At 38.6% G+C, this 13,892-nt stretch overlaps 1 protein-coding gene across 5 annotated transcripts in view; it reads right to left on the bottom strand.

Annotated features, from left to right (window-relative positions):
* Window positions 1-13,892, bottom strand: part of CAMK2G (calcium/calmodulin dependent protein kinase II gamma) — a 254,088-nt gene that overhangs the window by 206,135 nt on the left and 34,061 nt on the right. Inside the window, exon 1 of one of the 5 annotated variants that reach the window (XM_074591310.1) lies at window positions 7,961-8,104. The exons of the other annotated variants lie outside the window; for them this stretch is intronic. The gene's annotated coding sequence lies outside the window, so the exon portion shown is untranslated. Of the gene's footprint in view, window positions 1-7,960; window positions 8,105-13,892 lie in introns of those variants that run through there. 5 annotated transcript variants of the gene reach the window in all.

Raw genomic sequence — 13,892 nt, 5'->3', positions numbered from 1 at the left:
TGTGACCTACAAGTAGTGCTCTGACTCCAAATGCGCAGAATGGGCTCTTTGTTAAAAAGTACTCATAGTAATATTTTGGTCAAATGTTTTTTTGTCATGTTATATGCACTGAAGAATGTAAAAAACCTCTGAAGAGATAAAACCTTATTTTTCCTTTTTCATTTTTTATAAGTTAGAGATGAGCTAAATAACTCATTGTAAAACTGATTGATGTCTTCATAGCAAGGCAACTGTGAATTCAGAGTTGCTCAGGTACAAATTCAACTATAGCAATCCTTTCAAAAATCAAGGGAAAATGCATAAACTAAATTTTCACTTTCTAAAAAGCACACTGGTAATTTGTGAGAAGCATGCTTCAGCTTGTAGCTTATCATAGTCTGGGTATGTGAACCTTGCACATCGATGATGGAATGATAGGAATAAGAACCTTAATAAAGTCTTGTCCTTTAGACTCAAGACTGAAGTATGTAAGATCTGGACTATTTCCAGCTTTGTTATTGTTAAGTCACGTGCCTTTATACAATTTCCCTGCTATAAAATGGGTGGGACAGTACTTCCTTTCTCCCACAGGTTTGCCTGGGTATGATTTGTCAGGAGGAGGGAGAGTTGACAGCTGCGTGAATGTACTGTGAGTAACATGCAGACATCCCGGTCTCGTACAGGGACAACAAGAACTACTTAAACATGAAATGATTACTGACAATACTGGACTGTGAACTGTTTGGCAATACAATTTGTAGTTGGGACCTGCAAACAGAAATTTGTTAGTAGAGGTTAACACTATGTGTGGTAGAGTTATTCCGCAAAGGCATGCTGTTTGTGGACTGCTGATTAAAATTTGTGAGTTAATTTGGGAGTTAAGATTGCATTGTTTCTAGAGAACAAGTTGGAGATCTCCGGTGAGAGACCGTGAGACTGGAGGCTGTGCAAGAAGAGAAGGAAGGCACCTCTTCATTGCTTTTCTAGACAGTAACTAACAGGTCAGCCTGACCAGTGTTGACAGAGAATACTATGGGCACAAAGTAAGCAATGATAATATAGTTTAAGACGAAAATATACTGTGTTTTAATCATGTCTTTTGGATGCTACAGCTTTCTTACTTCAGTATTTCTTTCATTTAAACATTTATCAAAGTACTAAAGTAAACAGATTTACAACAGGTGGAGAATATAAATATCTTCAGGGTGATCATATATTACTATCATTGAAATGAAAGGCACATTTTTCATTGACTTCTATGGGCTTTTTCTATGAATAAAGTCAATACAAATTAAATTTCAACTTATTCACATCATTATGAATATAAGTAACAATGAAAATGGAGCAATAAACAAAATTTGTATTTTTGTATTTAGGTCTTTCATTTTGAAATTTAGGAAGCTCTGGAGAAAGTGTGAATAAAGAGAGAGTCTTGAGAGCTGAGGAAATTTAGATGCTGTTTTGGGTGTGCAATCTTATTTCTTCTTTATTTAATGTTAGATAAACTGCCCCAACAAAAATGAAATCTTTAAACAAACATACTGTGTACATACATCTCTGCTCTGGCTGCTATAATACTTCATATACTCTCTTTCAATGTTCTCTGCATGACTTTGGCCCCACAACTACAATACCATCTGTCTGGCTAGTTATCAGAGCCTGGGAAAAAAGGCAGAAGATGAACGCACTGTTTTGCAAAACTTTCTCTTCCTACAACAGAATCCATAGGAAACATTTCCTTTCCCTCCTTACAGAGAGTGAGCAGAGGATGATCCAAGTTGCGGTGCTGGTGAGGATGAAGAGAAATAGCCTAGAGAACTGTGCACAGAGCTTGGCAAACACCACTGCAGAATTACAAGAGAAATACTAGAGAGAGGACGTTTTTGGAAGATATTCGATATCTGGTGGGTACTGACATATATGCGAGCCAAATGTTGATATCACAAATCTGCTCTTACTTAAGCATATCGTTCCTTGATTTCAGATATGTGGCAAGCAACAGAAAAGAGTTGAATGGGAGTCCAACAAGCATTTAGAAACAGCTGAGGGATGGGCATCAGCCAAAGAGAAGAGATCATATTCTCAGAAGCCTTAGGAGCATAACTAATATGAACTCAAGTCCTTACTTATTTTCAATACTTCCACAGAAGAAACATATTAAGCAATGAGGATAAAGCAGTATCTGATGTGTCCAGAGCATAGGAAGCTAGTTTAACCTGTCAGCTCTTAAAAGGAAATGATGCATCCTGAATGGACAGACCACTTTTCCTTATATAGCTGAAGCTTTCTTCATGGAAGTGAAACTAAAATGTGACTCAAAGCACTTAAAAATAAAATCTGTTTTAAATAAACTAAGTTATGGTGAAACACAATGTATAGTCACCTATTTGTTGTATATATTACACCACCTCCACGTGGAATTGTATGCATGGGAGGATTTTGATTGTGCTTATTGAATTAATACAGAGCAATATGACTCTTTGGTCACCAAGCCTTTGGCTCATTTCTGACACTTAAGCAGAGCACTTGCTTTGGAGCAAATGAGAACAGCTTATCCATGAAAAGCAGATCAAACCTTTCTGCATGCATCAAGCTAGTCATCTGAAACTTCAGATACTTCCATCTCAAGCCAAAGTAAAAAAAGTGACATACTTGAAACAATACATATTCAGTAAAGAGAAAATCTGGGTTCAAACTTGTTCTGGCATACCCCTTCCAAATCTGTTGCATCCCATGCAATTATACAAATGGGCAACCTGAGCAGAATTCGTGTTTTGTTTTTTAACATTTGGCACATGAAGGATGTGGAATTTTAAGAGTGAAAATGCAAGAAATTTATGGAACAAGTGCTATGTACTTCATGAGCAGTAAAATGAGATACAGACCCACAAGTCAAGCATGAAACCATATGCAGACCCACACGAGCCGGATGTTCAATTCCTGTGTCCTGTTCCATAACTACAGCCAACTAGTTGACTCATTCAGATCTAGGCTCCATCTGTCTGGTACGATAAACTAATGATATTTGAAGTTGGGAAGGACTGCAAGTATTCCAGCATCAAAACTGAATTCGGAGCGAGTTTGGCAAACCAGAGTTATTAGAAATGAACGAGCTAATAAAGACAAACAGGAATAACCAAACACACAGATGTAGATGAGTGACGACTGATATTAAAGCAGATCCAGAAGGTGCAGCAGACCACAAGCTGGATTTAAGTCAACAGTATTGAGTAAAAAAATATAAACATATTGACACATAACACCAGAGCGCAGTTTGTAAACCTAGAGACTAGGCAGACACTCAGCTGTGTCTTGAGCATCATTCTTCTTGTCAAGAACACAACAATAACGATCAATGGTCTAGAAGATGACAAGGAGAAAAGACTGAAAAAATTTGGTTTATTTTATCCAGAGAAGTAAAATCTACAAGGGACATTTTCTTCAAAAGGGAAAAGGCTGCAGCAGAAAAGGGGATAAACTCTCCTCTGTGTCTATTGGGAGACAGGGTGAGAAGCAATAAGCCTGGCTGCAGGAAGGGAAACTGAATCAAAGAGTAGCAAAACATGACAATAAATGGCACTGAGTGGCATTGAACCTCCTCCACTGAAATTTTTCAGAACAATTTAGACAGAAATAAACCAGTTGTTTTGGGCTCTTGCAATGAAACTGGAAGGAATGTTGAGAAATCATCTAATCTCGGGTTCCCTGTTTTATTATGAAATAAATGAATATGTCCAGTGACTGAGATGACTACATGAAAATACAGACACCACAGGGGAGTTTAGAAATAGTATTACACAATTTAATCATCTTTTTAAAAAGTGTCTTTAAAAAAATGGCTCCTATGAGAGAAAATTATCTGGACTTCTGAATTTAAAATTAAAACCAAACTTCTTAATGGTAGACGAATAACTATAAAAAGTTTTAAGCAAACTTTTCAGTGACTCTTAACAAAATAATATTCCAGACAGAACTGGAATCAAATTAATTGCTTCCATGTCCCACTGGGCAAAATATTTTCAATTAATAACATATGCAACTGGCAAGAAAGTAAAATTATTATCCCCCATTGGATAGTGGAAACATTATTTCTCTACCGAATAACTGGAAATTGTTTTGTACGTAATGCTATGACTTGGCATCATACGCATGAATTACCTCAGTATGTTTCAAGCTGGAGGCCTCTGGGTGTGATAAAACCTTCCAAAGCACAGTATTATCATAAGGAGGCAATCACAAAAGAAACTGAAAATCACAGGCAACCATCAAACTTTGCCAGCCGTGGGCTTATGCATTTTAGGATCTGATGCCTGTTTGGTGACAGTATAATTTCAGAAAACCAGCTGGACACATTTACAAATAAAAAACATCCACAGGCAGTGTCATCATTTATTACAAATCAAGCAAAGTATCTCTGCTAGCCACAGCTCAGATGTTCTAAATTCAGTATATTTATAACTTCAGCAGCAGTAATTAAGAATGACCACTTGCTAATTCTTCCCTAAATTTTCTTGTGTTGTGGCACAAAACTTTAGCCTAAGTTGAAACAAAACATCCCCAAGTGACATAAATCAGAACATCACTACAGCTGTTGAAACTGCAGCTGTTCCGTGACGATCACAGCATGTACTTGGCATTACTACAGCACATCAGCACCCGTGATAAAAAAATCTTCACTAATGTTCCAACTCCTTCATCTTCAAATGCACCTGCAAAGTCTGACACGTTGCAAATTGATGTGGTTGGCTAACTTTTTTATTTTTAAACATGCTTATGTGCTATATTAATAGCAGCCCCAGCCACATGAAGAATTGCCTTGAACTGGTACCCTTGACCCCCTCAGTCGTATTTTGCTCTAGAACTTGTTAGGCAGAACCTGAGCCAACATTGCAGGACAACAAGCAGTTTAAGCAGCTTGATTAAGTAGCTCGATTAAGTAGCTTGCTTTGTCTCAGAAATGATTCTGACTAATAATCTTCCAGAAAAATGAGAGAAACTATCAGACTTAAATCAGCAACAGAATTCAAGGGCCATCACTCAGGTGGGAAGACATTTTTGCCTCCTTATGTGGTTAATAGCTTCTGCTTTATTTCTGGAAGGATCTTAGCTGTCATTTTACAATTGTGATTCTTCACAGAATATGTCCTGGGCATCCTTGTTTGGGTGTTTGATTTTGCTTTGAATGCCAAATGGGGTGCGGGGGTGGAAACTGAGGTGGAAGAATCCCTCAAAAACACAGGGTGGAAATTCTCATTGAGGCCATCATGTGAAGACTGGGCGCAACAGAAATATTCAGAAATATTCAGTTTTATAAAGGATCACTGGAGACACTGAATCTAAGATTGGCTGTTTAATTTCCCTTATATACCTTGCATTTGGGATCAAGTGTGTTTGATCACAGACATCACATTTTATGTATCATCTTTAAGAACAAACTATTGCTGATTTCATTTCAAACTAGATGTAAACAGATAAATTTGAAATCTTTTTCCAGAACAACCCAACTGCAAATAGGCTTATCCTACATATGAAATATTCTTGCACCTAAGGACACTTCTGTCTTATAATAACTGTAACCTTCATTTACAATAGACTTGTTTTAAGAAATGCAGTATCAAGAGCTCTTTTGTTTATTACCCAGGGGGGCAAATTAGAGAAATTTAACATATTCTGTAGCTGAAACCAGGATATGGAAATATTTTTAGATGGTCAACACAGCCTTACAACACATACACTAAAGGGACTTTCAGAAAATTTATGGAGGAAATTATGTAAGCTACTAGCTTTACTCTAAAAATTTTGGAACAACTTTTGCTTTAACAGTCATATTCTAGTCTTAACGTACACATATGTCCTCCTGAAGCATGAAAACAATCACACGGACAGGAAAAATACTGACTGTTCAGAGGCAACAGAGCTGTCAAACATATAAGCTGACAAATGGTGGGAAGGAGATAAAGAGAGCGGATTCCAGCCTCCCAAGGATGCTACTGTATGAGTGCTTTGAATCGCAAAGCTTAAAAATAAAGTTTGTCACTTGACTGTGATCTATGTCAGCAGTCTTTTGAATCAATGCACTTGCAATAATAACAAAAAGATTTATTATTAATTGCAGCATTGAAAATGTCAGGAGGCCGCAATGTTTAAAGACCTCTCAAGAACTAGATACAGTATCTCAATGAAAACTGACCAAAGTGTCAGGCTATACATACCTGTGCTGGCATTTATGTTGATAGACTTTGTGCCAGCATAAGAGAGGAGACAAGTATGCAGGTATAATGAAATTTTATAATTTTCACTACATTGGTTTTATAGTTTTGACTACATTGCTTTAAATAAGTTAATCATCTTTCCCTGATTGACAATTTTACAGTTACAAAGACTGTGTGGTAAGAAGACCTGAATTTCACAAATATTTGAGCTTTTCTGCTACATTTTTTCCTACCAACCATTCATGACAAAGACTGAAGTTTTTACATATATATATATACGTGTGATGTATTTCACCGACTTAATATCAAAGGGTCCTGCAAATCTCCAGCATTTGAGGTCCTGCATTCAACAGCCTGAGAGGTAGATATATCTGCTGCTTTCTACAGGGACAATCAAGATCAGATGCTATTTAATTATTGTTTTTTCATTGTCTGGGTATCTGTTACACTTGTCCAGCCACTACAACTAAAATTACAGTTTTTGGGCTCTTCAAATGGCAAAAAGCATTCTTGCTTATAAGGTTACCAGTAGCCCAGCATGTTGTTGGTATCACTGCACGGTAGCCAATGGCTCATTTTTCATATTAACAAAACCACTGCCAAACAGAACTGTTAGTCTTGTATTTTTAGTTACAGAATCTTGCTATGAAAACAAAGATCCATCAAGACAGTCTTTATACAGATGCAGTAACAGAAATAAAATTTAAAAGCCCTCAGATCAAAGATACGAGTAATCAGATCAATTTGGAGATTTGTGAGCTATCAGAGAAATAATATTTTAAAGGGAGAATGTAAATATAGCACTGAGGAAAGTCCCCACCCTCCAAAAGACGCCTTTCTTACTGAATGATCTGCAAAAGCATTTGAATTCTTATTTTGAGAGTTAGTCCTACTTGTTTGGGCCAACTTCATCTCTCTTTTTACAGGAAACAATCTCACACCTACAAAGCTCCCAGCAGATAGGGAGCCTGTCTTTAAATGCCACTATACTCTATTAAAACTTTTATGACCATCTGAAGAAAAAGTAATTAAGTCTTTCATTGATTGGCCTAGATACACTCGAACTTGGATGGGTCGCGTTTGCTTTTGTTCGCATCTGTGTTTAAGCTATGTGCCTGCAACCCACAACCCAGACTGTGAGGATGCGCCAGCATCTCGTCGCCTCTCGCAGTGCCCAACACACACAACTGCCACTAGATGGGGCAACAGCCTCAGAAAAGGAGATGCTGTCGCTCGCAGCCGACGCACAAACAATTTACTGAGCCTGTGCACATAAATCACACTGAAGTGGTTTTATTTATACCATTACCTTTGCTCCCCTTCCACCTCAGTACTTATGAAAAGGTGAGCAGGGGATAAACAGTAGGTACTCAGCCATTTACGTATATAACCCCGCACTTCCTACTGTGACCCTGCCAAACAAGGCTGTGATTCCTCATTGACATTTATCATCTTGCATCTTCCTGACTTACCTAGATTTCAGGCAACGCCAGCACTCTTCATGGCAGCAGAAGAGACAGAATGCTGCCCTGATGAGAAGCCCTTGTCACAACAAAGCCTTCGTGAACAACAAAAAAGGCCAGTTATTTCATGTGACGCTCACAGGAAGGCATGGAAACAGCAGGAAAAGTGTTTAAGAAGAAACTGCAAAAGCACAGTACAGTACATTACCGTTTTCCTCCAACAATGCACGAGTTCGACTAAAATAGCACAGGCAAAGATAAACTGGCATATAAAACACGAGCAAACACGACAATCCTAAATCTTACCTAAGAAGAGTAACTGTTATAATTGCTTTAAGTGGGAGCGATGACAGTGATCTTCCCCTGAGCCGCTCTAAAGCGCTAGATCATTAAAACGTGTCCGCCAACTGCTGCCACTTCAGAGCATTTGCTGGGAACATCCTTCTCCGCACCCCCGCACCCCCGCTCCCGGCACGGCGGCGGCGGCGGCGGCTCCGCTGGGGGCGCCCGCGCTTCGCCCCGGCGGGACCGGGGGGCGGTAGCACAGGGCAGCCCCCGGCCGGCTGGGCGAGCGAGGACCGAGGCGGGCGGGCCAGGCTGGGGCAGGCTGGCCGGGCGAGCGTGTTGTAATGCAGAACCCCCGGGGAGGGGAAGGTGCCCGTGCCCCGGGACACCCCAGACACCCGCAGTGATGCGAGGCTGTAAACCCCCGCCTACGAAAATATTAATTTTCATATTATTTTGAAAATACTGACCGCAGGTCGTGTGGCCACGTCTAAGTATGAGCCAGCTCAGTGCTCTGGCCTGAGGGCAGCAAAGTGTTGCTGCGAAGTGTTCGTTACTCCTCCTGGGCTGGAGACACCAGTGAGGCTGGAGGTGGCATCCCAACGTGGCACTGAGGTCTTCTGGCACTCACACTTGGGCAGTCTTTTCCAGACCACTTCCATTACATACTACACACAGACAGAGACGAGTACTTTGTTGGACCCAAGTTGCAACAACATACTGCAATTTGCTTTGAATTCGTTTAATCTCTTGGATTTTGGGTGCTGAAAGTTGTAACTTCATGACAACACCCACAAAGTTTCTACAGGTGCTTGGGGAACTCGGCCCTTGACTGCTTTCTGATGGTAATGCAGACACACTCAGGTAATAGCCAAAAGTCTTTTTATAATTTATTTTTTCATGGGTCTTTGCATCTGACATCTGATATGTTCATGCAGGGAAGTGAAGTACTGTCAAATGACTTTCGACAATGCGCTTCCATCAGAAGGTGTATGAACATTTTCAGAACACAACTGATTTTACATTGAGTAATTATTGTAACCTATTCAGCCATCAACGCACAGCTAGAAAGACAAATCTTATCAGTTCGCTCAAGTTGTCCCACCCTGAAAATAAAAATGGCATTGCATTACAATATCAAATTAGGTGTAACAAAGATTAACATCCAGCCAGAAAGCACTTGCATATGTTTAACAAATAAGTCTGCACACCTCTTTGCTACAGATGTCTCATCTGTGTTGTAATTTGTCACCAATTTTTACAAAGCCCATGACCCAAACATCAGGAATCCTTATCATTCTGGATCTGGGAAATATGAAGCCGTTAAAACACCTGTGACTGGAAAACGTACATTGTAAGATAAGAAATGGTTTTTCAGGCTCTAATTTATCAAATTTATATAAATATTTTTTTAAAAATACCTTGCTGTAAGAGAAATGTGAAATAGATGGTAAAGATAACAAATCCTAGTTCATAGTTCCATTAAAGAGAACTTAAAAGATTACTTTCTCCTTGACATATGAAGAGAACTCAGTATTGCTTAAAAAAGTAAATTCTACTTTTCCAAATCAAAACTGAACACTTATTTCATCTCATTCTGCAGATGTCAAACAAACATGCCATCAGTCAGAATGCCTGAGATATTGTGCATTTCTCACAAATTACCTACCCCCATTAGAAACTGGTTTTGTAACATTTAAATAGGTTTGCTATATACTCTGTTAGACTATTACAAGAGCACAGCACACAAAAATTACTCAGTTGATCTTCTTTATGGATCAGTTACATTCTAAAATGATGCCAAATCACTTGTTCCTTTTATAGTAATTTCTGCCACAAGTATAGGATATAAGACGTTTTGAAAGCAAATGAGGTTAAACTGTGGCAATCAGCATTGAATCAGAAGTTAAGGGAGGAGGTAGATAATTTTCATGATCTTCAGTAATTTCCAAAATTATTTCTAGAACAGAACCTTTTACAAAAGTTGGCGGTTCAGATGCCAAGGATAAGTAAGAAGATTCTTCTTGCTTGCAGGATAAATTCTGACTGAAAATGTGAAGACAATTTAGGATAGATGAAATTTTTCTAAAGCATTCAGTTACAAATGAAATGAGTTAACAGCTAAGTAATTAATTTCCTCAACAAGATGCATTTGACCTATTAATATATGCTACATAAACTCAAGATGGCATTAAACAGGAAAAATCTCTTTCATGCAAAAGATGGGGACTAAATAGCTGTCATCTTCGAGCCCTGCTGGAGAAGGAAGTTTAACGAAGAAGCTCCTACTGTTCCTGCCCAGGCTGCACTCTGCGTGGCAGCCTTCCAGCATCTGTGGGAAGGTTATTAAAGCCGCAGGAATGGGGGATATTTAACATGTATTATTGGAGCACTGAACAGGGTCCAGAGAACTGGTATCTTCCAGCAAATGTATGAAAACAGAACTCTGCACCTTAGTGCAAACACTCAATTATTGGCTCCTGTAAGTTAATTCATCTATCAGAGTCTTTCATCATGGACAACTGATTTTCCAAGTCTCTGAGATCAAAGCTTATTGTGCCTTTCATAGCACTTACATAGCTCATAACTTCTTCAGATCATCGCTATTCAGCTATCAAACTTTCAGTTCTCAAACCTCAGTATCAGGTGGTCAGTCTAAGAGTAGTTACACACACTGCAAGAGCCAGAGGTGTATCTCTGGTACTCTTTGGCTGTAGTCCTGGTCTCTTCAGCACGGGACCTACTCTAATGTGTGTATCTCCTTTCTGCTCCTGTGTTTGTTCATCTCTAAAAACATGTTTAACAGTTGCAACATTTATCTATTGACTGGATAAACATTTCTACTCTTACACAAAAACGGCACATAAGAACAGCATATAAGAAGGAAAGTGCAGAATTCCATTAGAAGAAATGATACTATGTGCCACAAAGAGAAGATTTTAAAGAAAATCTGGTTCTTCACTATCTTTTCTTTTATCAAAAAAACCCCAAGTATCTTCTTATTATAATCCCTTCCCAAATAATCAGAGAATTGTAACAATTAATTTCTTTCCTCTATTGTGAATGTACATTTATAAAAACATCATCTTGGTGGAAAACAAACAACTCAGTTCAGGGGTTTTTGTTTGTTTACATAAAGACTCAATAAATCAACAAACCCAATATTAATAAAAGTAAAGCCAGACTTAAAAGCATTAGCCAATTTGTCTCGGCTCTTAAATTCGAATTTCCAGTTCTTTGTTGTTTCCTCAGAATCATCTCTTTGGTCAATAATGAATTTTGTGAGCTCCTGTAAAATCTCGCATAAAAGACACATAAAAGCTGTTATTGACACCAGTTAAAAGACAGGGAAGTGAAGCTAAACTGCAGATAAGCAAACAGCCTTCAAGGAGAAAGCAAGTGTGTATTACTTATTTAGCATACAGTTCAAATGTGTCCATACGCCAGTGTTTGGTCTGGCATACAATTCAAGAAGTAAAGAAATTAAATGGGAACACTATCACTCCTCCCTAGACCTGAGATACTGAAGCCACTTTGTAAAATAACTGGACAGACAATATAAGAAAAAGGAGGGGGGACTCCGAGGCAGCAAATTAGGCTAGAGTTATATTTTGGCATAAACCCTTCAAGAATGGGTGCGAATTTTGCTCTGCCAATGATCTGTGAAACAGCGATGTGCTCCAAATAGCCTGTTTCATGGGCGGGATGTGATATGCAAACCTGGATTTCTGACCAAGATTTACAGAGAAGCTCTTTAATTTATGGCTATTGTAGATAACTTTTAAGTGCAGGAAGGAATTTATAATCTATGGATTTTTCTTTTCCTGAAGCTCTGCAGAGGTAGGGTCCAAGGCAAGGATGACTTTCCAGATATAGGCTAGCACAAACTTGTAGAAACAAACTGCTAGTTCTAACACTATATTTCAGTATTCACAAGTCAGACCATCTTGGTTAGATAAGGTAGAAAATGTTTTTCGGGACAGAAATTAATATCCCAAGCTATGAAGCTAACCAATAAGGATGTGGCAGAATATTCACAATGCATGGGCCCAGTTCACTAAGGATCAAAATGCATTTGTTGAAGAAGTCTTTATATACACAACAACAAAATAAAATCAATGTGTTTACAGCTTAATAAGAGGAAAAGTGGTGATTTTCATCATATTTTACTATTTGATGCAAATTATTCCCACTGTTCCAACAAGTGTCTAAACCAAGTATTTACTGCCCTACAGGACATTTTCAGATTAGGTCCATAAACAATATAACTACGTCAGTTAAAAAAGTGCATAGAAAACACTTGCATTTTGTCATGAAACATGTCACAGCTTTATTTTAGCTGTTGTAAAGGGGTTAAACTCCGCTAAAGAGGAAAGCAGTGCTTCAGCAAATGAGGCCGATTTTCTTTCCTAACTATACAAACTGTTGCATATATTTTCCCCTCTAGCAATCTCATTTTCACTGTTTCACACCACCACCCTGAATAGTAATTTGGCTTTGAATAATTCCCCTCATCATAATGCAGATGTCAACACCGAACGACACAGGCACAAGCTACAGTGTACGCAGCAGCTCTGGTTTAAAATGCAGACTCTTGTATGCAAAGCCAGTGGAGCATGTGGTTTTTATTTTTCAGCTGTTTCCAACAGATTGAAAATTCCACAGGCTACAGTGTCTTGAATAATTTAGAATGCTGCTTGGAATACTCCTTAGCTAGAAAAATATATAAAGAGGTGGGAAAAAATCACTTCATTTTACTTTGCTGGATAGATTTGATCCCTAAATAGCAGTGTCTTCCTAGGGAGTAGAGACTAAGAACATATACGGGTAAGAGACATAAAACATGCCAGTTCAGGAGAACAGATTGATTCATTATATTAATGAGACTCAAGAGCAATTTCAGCATTGAACAAGACTCGCAGCAGGGCTATTTCTCTGCCTCTGTGACAGGAGAGGGATAAAACTAAGCTGTAGGACTTGCTTGACCACTTGGAACTGACAAAACTCAGGTAGGTGTAAAACAGATTAGCCTGCAATTGCTTTAACAGCACGGTACTGGGGAACCAAACACCATGGCAGTTGTTAGTCAGAAAGGAATGGCTAAACATATTTATTCAAATGTATTGGTGATTTAAATTAAATGTTTAAAAAAATTAAGTTAATTTTTTTAAAAAAAGCTATTATTTATGGGCCTCTCTTGAGTAAAAGAGCATGCACCCAGCAAGGGAGTAAGTTAAGGTCAGATTCCTCATTATGCATCTTTTTCCATCTCTTCTGCATGTGTCTTCCCTCAGCTGGAGCCAAATTCAGAAATGGTATTTATGTTGCACGTCATTTTTCAAACAGCTATTTTACCAAAAATAAAATACATTCTAAAGAGTCCCACATTAAAAAAAAACCTCTACAAATCCTGTTTGCCTAGATTATGTTCTAATGAATAAAACAGCAGGACTTTCAATTTCTTTTCAAGATCAAGTCCCTCTTCTCCTCCTCCTCCTCCTCTGAGGAGAATCTTTTTCAAGATTCATCCCTGTCCTCCTCAATGCCAGCTGCTCACATTGAATCTCACAGGTACCAAGTACTTGTTCCAGAGGCAGAATCTGGCAACTGTCTCTTACGCTGAAGTCCAGATTGTCATGAAATAGAAATATACCTCAATGAGATCAAACGCGTGCAAAGACAGCTATCAGTGAACACATTAAGACGCTACAAAATGGTAGTATGAATTTCTGATGCAGTTTATGTTTTGCAAGCATTTGCAAGTCATAGTTTCAAAGCTAGGCTGCAACTCTAGCAAGAGGCTGAGAAGGAACTAAACTGCTGTAGCAATAGTGCTCTTTCTCTGAAGAGCCCCACAGGGACTTTCCTCACTTAAGACCTGTCAAGTCTCATTGCTCTGAGCATATGACTCACTCAGTTAGACCTCAGCTTAGGCAATTTCCCACTTCGGCCA

The sequence above is a fragment of the Larus michahellis genome, chromosome 6, assembly GCF_964199755.1.
Source record: "Larus michahellis chromosome 6, bLarMic1.1, whole genome shotgun sequence".
Taxonomy (NCBI): domain Eukaryota; kingdom Metazoa; phylum Chordata; class Aves; order Charadriiformes; family Laridae; genus Larus; species Larus michahellis.
Note: the sequence above shows the minus strand (reverse complement) of the source record. Positions and strands in the feature narration are given on the sequence as shown.